At 41.9% G+C, this 16,135-nt stretch overlaps 1 protein-coding gene across 3 annotated transcripts in view; it reads left to right on the forward strand.

The window, feature by feature from the left end:
- LOC148012462 (pyruvate kinase isozyme G, chloroplastic-like) overlaps window positions 1-16,135 on the forward strand; it is an 89,763-nt gene that overhangs the window by 12,890 nt on the left and 60,738 nt on the right. The window lies entirely within an intron of this gene.

The following is a 16,135-nucleotide window of genomic DNA, read 5'->3' on the forward strand; positions in this document are numbered from 1 at the left end:
TACCAATGGTTGAGAATTACTGAGAATGCTTGAGCATAGATTGGAGGAGATGAGAGAATGCTGTAGAAAGAGAGAAAATCAGCTGAAATGTATCTTTTGATTCGTAGCTCTGATGACAAATTTGATGGCACCAACAGCTTCAAAAAGGGGGTAAAACACCAGCTCAACTGGCGAGCCCTTCTCTCCTACTGCCGCCTCTCTTGAGGGGGAAGAGAAAACCTGCTGTCCCCTGTCCTGTCGTGGCGCGCGATCAGTCATCGTCGCCTCTCAAAGCCAAATCTGATCACCTCCTCTCCCTCCACGAAGCTCAGAATGGTTGCAATTCAGCTTCCACCACCCTCCAATAACCTTCTCCCTAGTCGCATGGGAAAGTTTTGCCAAGTGGCAGCCTTCCTAATGCATTTTCAGCCATTAAATTAATTTTTCAGAATTAGTTAATTCTGAAAATTAATTTCAACCCTTTTAACCTTGCCCAAAATTAAATATGCCCATCTGTAATGAAATTGGCTAGGCCATTTGCAACTTGGAGTGGTTCCCAACCTTTGTTGACCCTTAGACTAGCATTAAATTAATGCTAGTCCCTAGTGTTACCACTGATGCTTAATGGCCAAACAATTGTCCTAGAGTCTAACCTGGCACCAACTGACCACCAAAACCCAGTTGGCATAACTTAACACAACTTTTGCCTTTAACACCCACTGCATCCTCGGGGTCCTTGGCCCGTTCCCATGGAATAACTGCCATGTGCATCACATGTGCTAAACAACCTTGCACATTTGATTAATAACTTAATCAAATGTTACTAGCAAGATTAAAGCATCTCAAAATTTCACATCCCTGTGACACCCTATATCACGAAGAGTGTCAGATGCCCAATGAGGAGGCTGGATCTCTTCTCATTGCTCGCCATTTGTTGAGGTTTTTGAAAGGTCGACTAACTGCTAGGGCTCAATCGATGAGTCGGTGGCTGAGAACTAAGCTTCTCATCCGAAGAAGAATCCTCAAGAGGCACAGGCTCTAGAGGGACAGTTGCTGACATCCAGCTGTCATCGAGATCTCCAAGAACAGGGCGTTCCTCACCCCCCTCTGAGGCTAGAACTTCCATGAACCAAACGGCTCGTATAGACATCCAGCGTAAGGGGATCATACAATTGGTAACCTTGAGATTGCAAGCTGTAGCCCACAAACACTTAGTCTTTCGGAAGCCTCTTCAAATTTGTCACGTTGTGTTTTCGGGATGTGAACATAGGTGGCACACCCGAAAACCTTGAAACAAGAAATATCAGGCTTAGACCCAAAATACGCCTCATAAGGGGTTATACCAATAATGGAAGTAGAAGATCGATTAAGAATGTGGACTATACTAGCCACAACCTCAGCCCATAGACACTGAGGTGTCTGTCAATGCTTCATCATGGTATGGGCCATCTCGATCACACTGCAATTTTTCCGCTCCAATATTCCATTCTCGTGAGAGGTGTTTGTGTTGGCAAACTCCTGGTGGATACCATGATTTGCACAAAAACGAGCAAGGTCATTAGAAACTAATTCTCCGCTCATATTCGATCATAAGGTCTTCAATTTCTGGCCCGATCAGTTCTCCTCAAAGAGTAATCAATCCATAAAGTTGGAGAAAGCCTTGGACTTCAGCTTCAAGAAATAAGCCCATGTCATCTTGTTGTAATCATCTACAATTAGCATGAAATACAAGCTCCCTCTAAGGGACTTTGTCCTCATCGGTCCACAAAGATCAGTAGAAACAAGCTCCAAGGGTGTTGAAGACTGCCTCGAAGCCTTGCTAGGAATAGCATCATGAGTTTACTTTCCACGGATGTAGGATACACAAGGTTGTTGGCTCACCACAATATCGGGCAAACCTCGAAGCTGTCCCTTAGACGCCTTCCGCAAGTAATCATAGTTGAGGTGGCCAAACAGAGCATTCCAAAGCTCGGACTGTGTTTAAGAAGTAAGGAGAAGAGAAGTCATGGGAGAAGAAGATCGCAACTTATAGATGCCATTCTCCTCATAACCTAAAGCAAGGAACTGTCTCGATCCACGATCAAGAATTTGAAAAGAATCCACATCAAACTTGACCAAGAAGCTGGGGGCACAAATCTTGTGCACCGAAAGTAGATGGTATCCCAAGACCGGCACATAAAGCACCTCGGATGTATGGGCACCACCTTGCCCATTTGGAATAAGATGTATGTTACCCTATCCCTGAAGTGGGATAGAAGAACTATCACCAATGAGAATCTGGCTATGCGAAGGCTATAAATGAGCAACACTTGCTGAAGAAGAAGTCATGTGCCGCCGTGAGGCACCACTATCAACAATGCACTCCCAAGTGTATGGTGTTGGGTGTAAAGGCCCTTTACGCTCTCCCGTGTATATATTACTTCACACACGTGAACTCACCCTAGCTGATGTAAGTGTACCGTACCCTAAGTATAAATTCATTCTTTTATTCTTTATGTGTACCATACTGGTACACACCTATCTGTCGACTCACTCTCACACACTTTTCAGTACTATTGAGCTCCTCGATTAATGTGACTGTCCTCTCTTTGCTTTCGTTTCCACTCAACAAATTGGTATCAGAGCTATTGGTTACAGCATTGCTCACAGGTCACGATACAGTATCCAACCAATGGACATCATTCGACAAGTGTATCAGGTCGAGCTGAAGTGAAGAGAAGCGACCGACATAGGTCGCATAGGCAACCAACGACACCAGCATCGACTAGCCAGACTTGCATAAATTAGACCAGTTGGTGATCTGTCGACGGGCAGATGATTAGCACACGGGGCGAGTAAATTGTTGACAGGGTTCAGCGGGACCCAGACATCAAGCGCGTAGGCATGACGGGCCAATAGGGGTAGGTGACAATCGCGGGCGTGACGGGCCAATAGGTGATGCGGGGGACTGCATGGATTGACGTCCATCAAATGGGCAGGTCAACGGCCCCATTTCCTTTTAAAATTCAAAAATTTTCAGTTCATTTTATTTCCCCTCTTCCAGGTGTTCGCGGGAGCAAGCACAGAACACGAATCTATGCAAATTTGCTCCTTAAAATTTGGGGCTTTTCCCATATTTGGTGCCAGACACAAGTTTTCAGTGATTCCCGATCTAAAAATTGCAGACATTAAGTACATGGGTCTCGAAAATTTTGGGGATTTTCAGATGCAAGTGAAATTTTTGCTTGTTTGAACCAATTTCTTTGAAATTGTGCACTCTTGGACCTCGAAATTTGGGGCTTTTGCAGAAGCTGTGAAATTTCTGCAATATTCGCTCGTACTTGATGCTCGGGAAGATGTATTGATGCAATTGGAGCAGATTCATTGCAAAAATTTTGGGGCTTTTCACATTGGTGATATATTTTGAGTCGATTTGAGATTGGACAGTGAAATTTGCAGTAGATTCACGTTGAGTGGGAGTCTTTTGAGTTTTGGATGCTTCAAATGTTGAAAAAGGGCAGCTTCTCTTGGCACATGTATTGCTGAATACTCACTATGCGGTGAAACAATGGTAAATACAACATTTGGGTCATTGCATTTGGGAATTTTGGTAATGTATTACTGAAGTGGTGGCTGTCTTTAATGCAAATGTATCAGATTTGATTCATGTATATGCTGTAATCAGTACTTGAGACTGAAATTGCAGTTGAATATATACTTCTTGGACATCTTGGAAGTACAAGAGTATGTAATTGCTGTTACAATTCAACAACCTTGTTGTTGGCTGAAACCATTTCCTTTATTGCAATTGTGTATTGTTGAAGATGGTTGGTAGTCTATCTACATCTGACACAAAGAATCTCTTTGAGATTCGTAAATTCGATGGCAATGGTTTTGATCTTTTGAAAGATCGTATGCAGGGTATACTCTTTCTAAGAGATTGTGATGATGCTTTAGCAGAACATAAGCTTGTTGCTTTATTAGATGAGGATTGGGCTAAAATGAATAAAAAGGCCATTACTTACATTAAAATGGCACCATCACAGATGATATCTTGGTTGATATAAAAGGGCTGGATACTGCCTATGTAGTTTGAGAGAAACTCAAGGCCACTTATGAGTATACAATTCTTGTCAATTAGGTACATCTCATGCGGAAGTTGGTCTCCTTGAAGCTTGATGAGTCTAAGCCTTTGCCTCAGAGCATTTAAATGCTCTCACTGGTATTTTCAGTTACAGGATGCAGGTTTGCCATCTTTTGATCCTAAATTGAGGGCTATCTTCTTGCTCGTGACCTAACTCGATTCATGGGAAGCATTGGTTGTGTCATTGAGCAACTACCCCAACTTGACATTTGATGGTATGCGTGGTTCTATTCTCAATGAAGAGATTAGATGCAAGGCAGGTGGGGAAAACAGTGGATCAGCCTACAATGTAAGAGAAAGAACTGAAAAAGAATCTAATGCCACAAATAAAAACAAAAATTGCAGCAAAAGCAAGGAAAAACAACAAGATATGACTTGTTATCAATGTGGTCGCAAAGGGCATAAAAAGCTCGATTGCAGGTATTTTAAAAGGGAACAAGAACGCAAGAAGCAGGCTAATGCAAAAGGCAAAAAGAATGACAAGGATGGCAGCTCTACCTCTAAAGAGACGGAAAAAGAAAATGTGGTATCTATTGTTGTTATTGAGGAAGTAGAAGAGGATAAGGATGTTGATTTGCTGGTTGCATTTTCAGATCTGCTTGCTATGATAGTGGAGGACATGTATATCACTAAAATGGATGTGATAGATGCTTTGTTGTCAGCTCATGATGGTTTGTCACAATCGTAGATTGTTGACAACGGTGCTTCATTTCATGTAACTCCATCTTTGGAGTGTTTTTTTTCTTATGTAGAAGGTAATCTTGGAAAAGTCTACCTTGGCAAAAATCATGCATGTGATATTGAAGGAATGGGCACTATATACCTAGCTCTAGAAAATGGTTAGGAATTGATTCTTCATGATGTTAGGTATTTACTTGGCATCAAGAAGAGCTTGCTTTCTGTTGGACAGCTAGAAAGCAAAGGTTACTCCACTACTTTTGGTGGTGGAATGTGGAAAATACAGAAAGGGTCTATGCTAGTCACTAGAGGTGGTAAAAAGGAGACTCTGTATTATCTCTACTGCAAGGCACTTCTTGGAAAGTTTGTTGCAGTTGCTGAAGAACAGCCACACTTAGAGTTATGTCATAAGTGTCTTGGACACATGAGCCAAAAGGGTTTGCAAGCACTTTCTTCACTTGGAATAGTTGATGTGAAAAACTCAAAGCTTGACTTTTGTGATGATTGTATTCTTGGTAAACATGTAAAGAGTCTATACTCTCATGGAGCCTCTAGGAAGGCATGTATCTTGGATTTAGTCCACTCTGATGTATGCACCATGCCAATAAAAACTCATAGTGGTTTCCGTTATTTTGTGTCTTTTATTGATGACCATTCTAGGAAGCTATGGGTTTACTTGCTTAAGTAGAAATGTGAGGCATTAGATGCTTTTAAAAAGTTTTATGCATTTGTTGGTACTCAAAAGGGCTTAAAATTAAAATGCATGATAATAGATAATGGGGGAGAGTATGTATCTAAAGAATTCAATAAATTTTGTGATTGCCAATGGGATTAAACGGGAGCTTACAACTTCTTACAATCCATCATCTAATGGTGTGGCTAAGTGAATGAATCACATGTTATGTGAGAAGATTCGGTGCAGGCTGTCCACAACTAATCTCTCGCAATCGTTTTAGGGAGAGGCACTTAAAACCGTGGTGCATATTTGCAACCGATCTCCACATCGTGCACTTGAAAGTGGCATCCTTGAAGAGGTTTGGTTTGGCAAACCTGCATCATATGACCACTTAAGGGTTTTTGGCTGCGAATGCTATGTACATGTACCTATTCATAGGAGAACCAAACTTGACATAAAATCTCATAGAGGTATCTTCATGGGTTATGGAGATAAAGGTGAAATGGGCTATAGAGTTTGGATCCCAAGCATAAAAAAGGTGCTACGCAGTGAGGATGTGGTATTTAATGAGTCAAAGCTGCTGAAAAATATCACATCTAATGACTTAGACAAAAAGAAAGTTAAATTTCAGTATGATCAGTTACTTGAGCAGCCATCAGCCATTGAAAATTCAGCTCCTTTTGATAATTAGCGTATTATTATTGAGCCTGATGAAAATGGACAGCGAGGGGATGTTGAACATTAGCTTGAGTAGCATGCTGAAAATGAATTACAGCAGCCTGAAATTGTATTACAGCAACTTGAACAGGCAGTTTAGTAGCCAAACAATGAGGTCATTGACATTCCCTTGGATGTGGATCCTTACCTGATAACACAGATCATTGGGTAAGAAGGTCTACACGTGTTAGACGACCTATACAAAGATTTGATCCTTCCTTGGACTGCATTTTGCTCATAGATAAAGGTGAGCCTCTTATGTACAAAGAGGCCTTATCATGTGAATTAAAGAAAAAGTGGGAGCTAGCTATGCAGGAAGAAATGAAGTCATTGTATCGGAATGATACTTGGGATTTGGTTACATTGCTCAAGGATAGGAAAGCCATTCCTAACAAAGTCTATAAAATCAAATGTGTGGACGGCAAACCCAAACACAAAGCCAAACTTGTGGCTAAGGGCTTTACACAAAAGGAGGGCATTGATTTTTAGGAAGTGTTTTCTCCTGTTGTCAAAATGACCACTCTTCGAGTGTTATTTGGCATTGTAGCATCTATGGATCTTGAACTCGATTAGATGGATGTTAGGACTGCATTTCTGCATGGTGATCTTGAAGAAGAGCTGTACATGAAACAACTCGAAGGCTTTGTTATACAAGGAAAGGAGCATTTGGTATGTAAGCTTAAGAGAAGCTTGACTGGTTTGAAACAGGTTCCTAGACAATGGTATAAAAAGTTTGATGTCTTCATGCTCTCACATGGTTTTAAAAGGAGTAGTGCAGATCATTGCTTATATATTAAAAAGGCTGATGATAGAAGCCTTATTATACTTGTACTTTATGTGGGTGTTATGCTTATTGCTGGCAAGCATGAAAGCCAAATTAATGCATTGAAAAAACAATTGAATTCAGCCTTTTCCATGAAGGATTTGGGTGCATCTGAACATATTTTGGGCACGTGTGTGACACGAGATAGAGAGCATCAGCTCTTATTTTTCTCACAAGAAAAGTACATCAGCAAAATACTCGATTGTTTTTCTATGGCTGATGCTAAGCTTCTTGGTGTACCTTTTCCACCTTATCTTAAGCTTAGCAATGAAGATTGCCCAAAAGATGATAAGGCAGCCAGCTCTATGAAGGGTGTTCCTTATGCTTTAGTTTGTGGTTCACTCATGTATGCTATGATTGCCACTAGACCTGACATTGCTTATGTAGTGGGGGTTGTAAGCAAGTTTGTGTTAAATCCTAGCAAAGCACATTGGGAAGTAGTGAAATGTATCTTAGGATACCTTAAGGGCACACAAAGAAAATGTATTTGCTATGGCAAGGGTACATTAGATATGCAGGGGTATTGTGATGTAGACATGGTAGGTGACTTGGATACTCACAAGTCTACTAGCGGGTACATCTTTATCTTGACTGGTGGGGCGGTTTCTTGGTGCTCTAGATTGCAAAAGATAGTAGCACTCTCTACCACTGAGGCTGAATACATTTCAGCCATTGAAGCTTCAAAAGAAGTAGTTTGACTTAGTCGTTTGGTCAAGGATTTTGGGCTGCCCACAAAAATACCTATACTTGGATGTGATAGCCAGAGTGTTGTATGCCTGGCTAAGAATGCCATGTTCCATGTACGTACCAAACATATTGAGGTTTGGTATCATTTTATCAGACAGGTTTTGGATGATGGTATTGTCACCCTGACCAATATCAAATCACAGGATAATCTTGTAGATGTTCTCACTAAAAGTCTTGCAAAGGCTCAACATGAGCAGTGCATTAGACTTGTGGGAGTTGGTTAAAGGTTCGATTTGGACCTTAAAGGCCCTTTATGCTCTCCCGTGTATATATTACTTCACACATGTGAATTCACCCTAGCGGGTGTAAGTGTACCGTACCCTAAGTATAAATACATTCTTTTATTCTTTGTATGTACCACATTGGTACACCCCTATCCGTCGATTCACTCTCTCACACATTGTTCAGTACTATTGAGCATCTCAATTAATGTGCCTGTTCTCTATCTACTTCCGTTTCTACTCGACATATGGGGCCGTCAACGTAGCATCAGAGGCCTTCAGGGTCGATGCCTCAACCATCTCTAAGTGGAGGAAAGCAGCTGATGAGGGAGCAGCCACCGCTCCGGAATCCTTTGAAGATTTCTCTTGCTCCTCTTTTTCCTTCTTCTCCTTGTCGGGGCAATCCTTCTTCTAGTGACTTGTCTTACCACGGATGTGACAAGTGGATTCCTTTTCCTTGTCCTTCTTTGATTTGTCCTCCTCCTCCTCCTTTTGGTCCTTTCCCTTCTTTTGAGAGGATTGATCTACCAATGCCTTTGATTTAGAAGCATTGGTCCCTTTTAGCTACTCCTCTTGGTCCAAGACTATAGGAACCAACTTCTCCCAACGAAGAGTCTTCGACTCTGCCCTGAGACAATCAAGGTGGAATAAAAATCATTGAAATGAGGCGATAATTGTGAAAGAAGAGTTATTGCCATGTCTTTAGAAGTGATCACCTTCCGTGTGTTTTGACCCTGTATTTGAAGGTGCCTTAGAATGTTAATATGCTCCCACATAGAAGATGACTTGTTGACACTCATGGTCCTCATTTGTACTTCCAAAGAAACTCATTTCATGATGGTCATGCGATTATACATTTGATCAAGGTCTAGCCATATCTCCCGGGCCACCATTAAATGCTCTATATGAGAGATCACAGGTGTAGTGTACGTGAGAGATAAAAACGAGCGGATGCGAGCATTTAGTTTGTCCCAATGTGCCTGAGCCTTTGCCAACTCCAACTTATCACTTGAAGAGAGTTTGGACTCGCCTTGTGAAGAAGGACGATGAATAGCCTTTGTAACAAGCTCCGCCGAGTCATAGGACTCCAAGATGGCAAGCATCATAACCCACCAGATGCGGTATTTCTTGCCATCGAGCTTTTGATCTGATGGAAGAGCTTTTGATATGATGGAAGAGCTAGTAATACAGCGGGCACCTTCCGGTCCATGATTGCGTGAAACTCTATCTTGGCCTCAAAAGACATCTTCGCTTACAATGCTTGCACAAAATACAAAAACAGCCCCCTCTAATTGTGTGAATGCAGTCTACTAGGGCTCTTTGCCGCTTGTCTCACTCCTCCTTTACCCGTTGGAGGCGATGAAAAAGTGAAATCTGCACTTGAAGGTCCAAAATGCAGCCTTCTTCCTTCTCAACTAGCAAAAATCAACAACGGCTTGAGTAACTTTGCTTCTTTTTTGCACGCCCACTCTCGCCTCAGCCTTTTTTTGATGCGTAGACCTCTTGCTCGCCCTTGAACGCTGAAAATGCAGCCTTGTGTTGCATTGAAATCTCCTCTTCAAGTAGGTCCACCCTTGGTCCCACCCTTGGTCAGTCCTTCAATGCTCTGATACCATGTCAAAGTGAAGCAGTGCGAAAGTGTATGACCAAGACAAAGAGTGAACAGAACGTAGAAAATCTGCAATGAAGAATGCTGTATAAGGATGCAGATATGTACATGGGCGCAGAGTGTATGATTGCTATGTCTCCACCTTGAAGATCTCACTCTCTGTGAATCCCGAGGGCAGTCTCCACAATCAGTAGTTTGGAAACCTGAGATCTGAACTATATGAGTGTGTGGAGGTTGGGCCAAATAAATAGCCCACAAAAAATGCCATAAATAATGTGTTTTCTTGCCATGTCATCCATCTCCACTTGTCCCTTGGCATAAGAGCACATGTACTTGGGTAGTGGTGAGGTGCATTACATCATGATTGCTAATAGAAATGTATGAAAGATATAACCTGTTTCCAACAATCATTAGAAGTACTCCTTGTTGCCTCATTGCATTGGAAGATTTGTTTGAGCTATTCTTATAACAAGGTAGAAGGGATGAAAGAAGAATCTCCAGATGATTGCTAGCATTACCAACAATTAAAGGTGAACAACAGCAACAAGTGTCAATGTGGATATTGCACGAGAATGGAACAAAAGGAAGCACAATGCTTCAAGAAAAGCACTGTGCCAACTTAGCAAGTGAAGATGGGGGACATGAACATGAAGAAGAAATTGCAACTATAGCCCAGGTTTTTCATTGTAGTCAACCCAAAGGTGATAGCCAGGCGATTAGCACTTCGCCTCATAATTGTGAGGTTGTGGGTTGAAGTGTTGTTGGGTGCATCACTCAGTTGGTTACCTATGGTCATATGGTGTGTTTTGTAAGTCCAAGCTCCTACCCAATCAAACACTCAATCGGTTCTCCTCCTTGGTATTGTCGTCAAGGAGGAGGGTCCTAGTGTAATCAAGCTTTGCTGTTTATTCAGCTTGCTAGCTATCCTATCTATGCATAGGAGAATGCTAGCGTGGCTCTTGCCTGCTCTCTCAACTAATATTTAGAGGGGAAGCACCCTTGCTTGTGGGCATTTGGGTGTGTGGATCTCCGATCTTATCTCAGGAAAAAGAATAAGCTTAGTAGTCCTCTTTGGGTATGGTTCTTGTGTGCTCCAATACACCCTTGCTAGGAGGAAAAAGGAATGATGAGGGACTAGCCTTCCCTTGGTTATATCATGGATGCCATTGCGCGGTGAGCCTCGCATCTAATGCACTTATGATGGGATTTGAAGGTAGTCTCTTTTGTTGGGTGTAAAGTCCCTTTGTCTCCGTGTATATAGTCATACGGTTGTGAACACACCCTTATTGTACCCTAACATATAAATACATTCTTTCATTCTCTGTGTACCATCACAAACTGGTACACCTATCTCAGTGTTCTCTCTCTAATTCTCAACTCTGTTGCTTGTGCCTTTATCTCGCACTCCATGGTGCACTCTCTCCCCTTCAAATTGGTATTAGAGCGTAGAGTGCACGCTTCTCGAGATCAAAGGCAGCTCGCGAACAGCTCGAGGCAAAAGAAGGTCAGTCGAGCACCAGTCAGGGTGACTGGCAGTTGCTAAGTGTGTGACCTTTGGACAACATGCGTTGAGCGTGTTAGGCGATAGGTAGGTGCAGCAACGTGGACCAGTCGGGTGTTCAGTGGCGGGCAGCAGCACGTGTGGTGTGCAAGTCGAGTGAGCAGCTTGGCGACCAGGCGATGTGATGAGAGTAGACAGACATGAGGCAGGTAGTTGACGGGATTGCTGAGTGATGGGCACCAAGCGTAACTGGCTAAGCGATGGGACTGCTGCATGACGGGCAACAGGGGGCTAGACGAGTGACAGGCCATCACACAACATGACTGCACGGATGACGGGTAGGCCAACGGTCCAATATAAAAAAAAAAATCAAAAAATTTCAGTCTGATTTATTTTCCCTCATGCGGGTGTTCATGCAAGCAAGCACAAAGCACAAATTTGTGCCAATTTGCTCCATAAAATTTGGGGCTTTTCCAGATTTAGTGCTGTTCATGCATAATTGAGGCATCTGCGTTGTTAGAAATTGCAGACATTGTGCGCATTTAAATTGGGGATTTTGCCAAATTCAGGGAAATTTTGCTCATTTGAGTAAAATTTCTCAACATTGGAGTCTGGACCCATAAATTTGGGGCTTTTGCTGTATTGGTGAAATTTTGTTCAGCTGAGTCAAATTGGTTGACATTCGTGCACACTTGGACCTGGAAACTTTGGGGCTTTTGCAAGATTTTGTGAAATTTTACTAAATTTGCCTGTTTTATACTCTCGGGAACATGTATTAATGCAATTGGAGCAGATTTGATAGTGAAAATTTTGGGGCTTTTGCTGAAATCTGTGGATTTTGGCAAAGTTGATGCGTGAAATGCACTTTGGGAATATTGCTGAAGCAATCTTGTTGCCATAAGTAGAGTGATTTGAGCATTTTTATCTCCTGCTTGTGCGATTTTGGAGAAATTGCAGAGATTTCTTGGTGTTTTGTGTTTTGGAAGTTGATACGAGCACATATGTATGCATTACACATGCCGGGCAGCTCCCATCGAGTTGATGTATTGCTGATTATTCATGTTGCAGCAGTCTTAGTGATCATTTGCAGATCTGGGATTGTTACTAATGTATTTTTGGTGATATTGCTGAAGTGGGAGTTACCTGGCAATGATGTATGCATTTGATGTATGCTGAAATTGCAGTCATTTTGCTGAAAGTCATTCGTTCTACTGCTGTACATGTACTTGGATTGAATCTTGCTATTATTTGCTGAAAATTTGGGCTGAAATCAGCTGAATATTCAGCTCATTTTTGCTGCCATAAATTTCAGCATTGAATTTCTGGTGTATTGCTGAAAAATGGCTGCAAATGCTTCTAGCAGCAGTGACACTAAATCCCTTTTTGAAATCAAGAGGTTTGATGGCACTGGCTTTGACTTGTGGAAGGATAGGATGCAAGGCATTTTGTTTCTTAAGGACTGTGAAGAAGCTCTCTTGGAGACTAAGCTTGCAGCTATGATAAATGTGGATTGGGCTAGACTTAACAAGAAGGCCATTGCATACATTAAGATGGTAGTTTGTGATGATGTACTAACATACATAAAGCGTCTTGATACAAGTTATGCTATATGGAAAAAGCTTAAGGACACTTATGAAAATACAACTCTTGTGAATCAAGTGTATCTTATGCGTAAACTTATGAACATGGAGTTGGATGAGTCTAAGCCAGCATCTGAGCATTTGAGTGCTTTCACAGGGGTTTTGAGTCAGTTGCAGGACTCCGGTTTGGCGGCTTTCGATGATAAATTGAAAGCTATTTTCTTATTGATGACTTTGCCTAACAGCTGGGAATCTTTGGTTATGTCACTTAGCAATAACCCCGCTTTGACTTTTGATGGTGTTAGAGGTTCAATTCTTAATGAAGAAATCAAAAGAAAGTCTAGTGGTGAAAGCAGTGGCTTAGCTTACCATGCAAGAGGCAGGTTTGAAAAGAGGGGTGATGCAGCCAGTAAAGGCAAAAGGAGAAGCAAAAGCAAGGGTAAACAATAGGATGTCGCATGCTATTAGTGTGGGCGTAAAGGGCATGAAAAGCCCGATTGCCGGTACTTCAAGAAAGAGAAAGAAAGAAACAATAGGGTAAGAAAAAGAAGGATGATGGCAACTCTTCCTCAAAAGAAGTTGCAAAGGCAAATGTTGCATCTAGTGTAGTTATTGAAGAGCTTCTTGACACTGAAGAGGTACTTGTTGCAGCCTCATGCACTGATGTAAACGTATGGCAGTAGCAGGTGATATGCACATCACCAAAAAGGATGTAATCGATGCTTTACTTTCAGCTCATGATGGGCTGTCACAATCATGGATAGTGAACAATGGTGCCTCTTTTGGACCCCCTCTTTGGAGTCATTTTTTGAATACACTATAGGTTGCCTAGGCAAGGTTTCTTGGGTAATAACTATGCATGTGAGATAGAGGGTATTGGCACCATTCACTTGGCCCTTGAAAATGGCCAAGAGCTGATTTTGCAGGATGTCAAATTTGTACCTGGCATTAAAAAAAGTCTACTATAAGTTGGGCAGCTTGATGCTAGAGGGTATTTTACTACCTTTGGTGGTGGATCTTGGAAGGTCCATAAGGGCTCTATGCTGATTGTTAAAGTCAGCAAAAGAGGGACTTTATATTACTTGCATTGTAAAGCATTACCTGGCAAGTTCTTGGCTGTGGCTGAAGTCCATTTATAGATGGAGCTTTGGCACAAAAGACTTGGTTATATGACCAGAAAGGCCTTCAGGTTCTCTCCTCTTTAGGGAGATTTGATGTAAAAGGCTTTGGTCTCAAATTTTATAACGATTTCTTATATGGAAAACATCTGAAGTCTCCTTATTACTCTGGTGTCGTTAAGAAGTCTAATGCTCTTGACTTAGTACACTTTGATGTGTGCACTATGCTTGTTAATTCGTATGGGGGTGCACAGTACTTTGTTACTTTCATTAATGATTTCAGTAGAAAGTCATGGGCGTATGTACTTAAGAGTAAAAAGGAAGTGTTGGATGCTTTTAAAAAGTTTCATGCTTTTGTTACCACACAGAAAGGGCTTAAGTTGAAAGCTATAAGAACAGATAATGGGGGTGAGTGTGTCTCAACTGAATTTAACAAGTTTTGTGAGATGCATGGCATTAAGAGGGAGTTGACAGCCCCTTATAATCCCGCATCAAATGGTGTGGCTAAAAGATATAATTACACACTTTGTGAGAGAGTCAGATGCATGCTGTAACAAGCTAATCTCTTGCAGCAGTTTTGGGGAGAGCCTCTTAAAACTACAGTTCATGTATGCAATTGCTCTCCCAATCGTGCATTGGAAAATGGCATTCTTGAAGAGGTTTGGTTTGGCAAACCTGCTTCGTATGACCATTTGCGTGTCTTTGGTTGTGATGCCTTTGTGCATGTACGTGTAGAACGGAGGACCAAACTAGACATGAAATCCATCAAGGGCATCTTCATGGGATATGGAGATGAGGGAGAGATGGGTTATAGAGTTTGGCTTCCTCAGGGCAGGAAGATAGTATGCAGCGGAGACGTAGTATTTAATGAGGCAAAGTTGCTGGAAAATTCTACACATGGTGATCTTGACCAAAAGAAGGTCAAATTTCAGCGTGAACAGCCAGCCATTCAGCAGCCATTAGCTGAAAGTTCTGTCCCTTTTTGATACTGAAAATGAGCAGTAACCTATAGTGCTATAGGCGGAAGATCATGGACAGCACGTAGATGCACAGGATGAAATAGGACAGCAAGAAGAACATGCTGAAAACAAATTATAGCAGCAAGAAAATGCTGAAAATCAGCCTCTTGGTGATGGTGTGCACATTCCTCAGGATGTAGGCCCATTGCGTGATAATACAGATCATTGGGTAAGAAGGTCTACACGTGTTAGAAGGCAGCCACAGAGGTTTCAGCCATCTTTGGATTGCATTTTGTTGATTGATGAGGGTGAGCCTCAAACATTTAAAGAGAGACAGTCATGTGAAAACAAGAGAAAGTGGGAGCTTGCTATGCAGGAAGAGATGAAGTCTCTATATGCAAATAACACATGGGAGCTTGTACCTTTGCCCAAGGATAGGAAAGCTGTTCCTAATAAATGGGTTTACAAAGTGAAATGTATTGATGGGAAGCCCAAGTACAACGCACAGTTGGTTGCTAAGGGCTATACACAGAAGGAAGGCATAGACTTCCAGGATTCACCAGTGGTGAAGATGACTACGCTCCGTGTTTTGTTTGCTCTCATTGCATCCTTGGATTTAGAGTTGGATCAGATGGATTGAAGATTGCTTTTCTTTATGGTGACTTGGATGAAGAGCTGTATATGAGGTAGCCAGAAGGATTTGCTATTCTAGGAAAAAACATTTGGTTTGTAAGCTGAAACGTAGCTTATATGGACTGAAACAATCCCCTAGACAATGGTACAAATAATTTGATACCTTTATGCTCAGCCATGGATTTAAACGCAATCATGCAAATCACTGCTTATACACTGAAAAGGCTGATGATGGAAGCCTTATTGTGTTGGTTTTATATGTGGATGACATGGTGATTGTAGGATAGCGTAGTAATAGTACTTTGAATGCTCTTAAAATGCAGCCGAGTTCAACCTTCTCCATGAAAGATTTGGAGGCAGCTGAACACATTTTGGGCATGCGCATTAAAAGAGATAGAGGGCAGCGTTTGCTATTTCTCTCACAGGACAAGTACATTAGCAAAGTACTTGGCAGGTTTAATATGGCTGATGCTAAGGCTCTTGGTGTGCCTTTACCACCACACACAAAGCTTAGCAAAGTTGATTGCCCCAAGGATGATGCAGCTGCTAGTGCCATGAAGGGTATACCTTATGCATCAGCTTGTGGATCTTTGATGTATGCCATGGTTGCAACTCGCCTTGACATTGCTCATTCAGTGGGAGTTGTTAGTAGATTCATGTCTAACCCTGGCAAGCCATTGGGAAGCAATGAAATGTGTCTTTAGATACTTGAAAGGTACACAAGAAAAGTGCATATGCTATGGAAAGGGTACCACTAGAGTTGCAGGGATT

This window comes from Lygodium microphyllum, chromosome 27 (genome assembly GCF_053477565.2).
Source record: "Lygodium microphyllum isolate KBCC chromosome 27, Lygodium_microphyllum_v1.1.10, whole genome shotgun sequence".
Taxonomy (NCBI): Eukaryota; Viridiplantae; Streptophyta; class Polypodiopsida; order Schizaeales; family Lygodiaceae; genus Lygodium; species Lygodium microphyllum.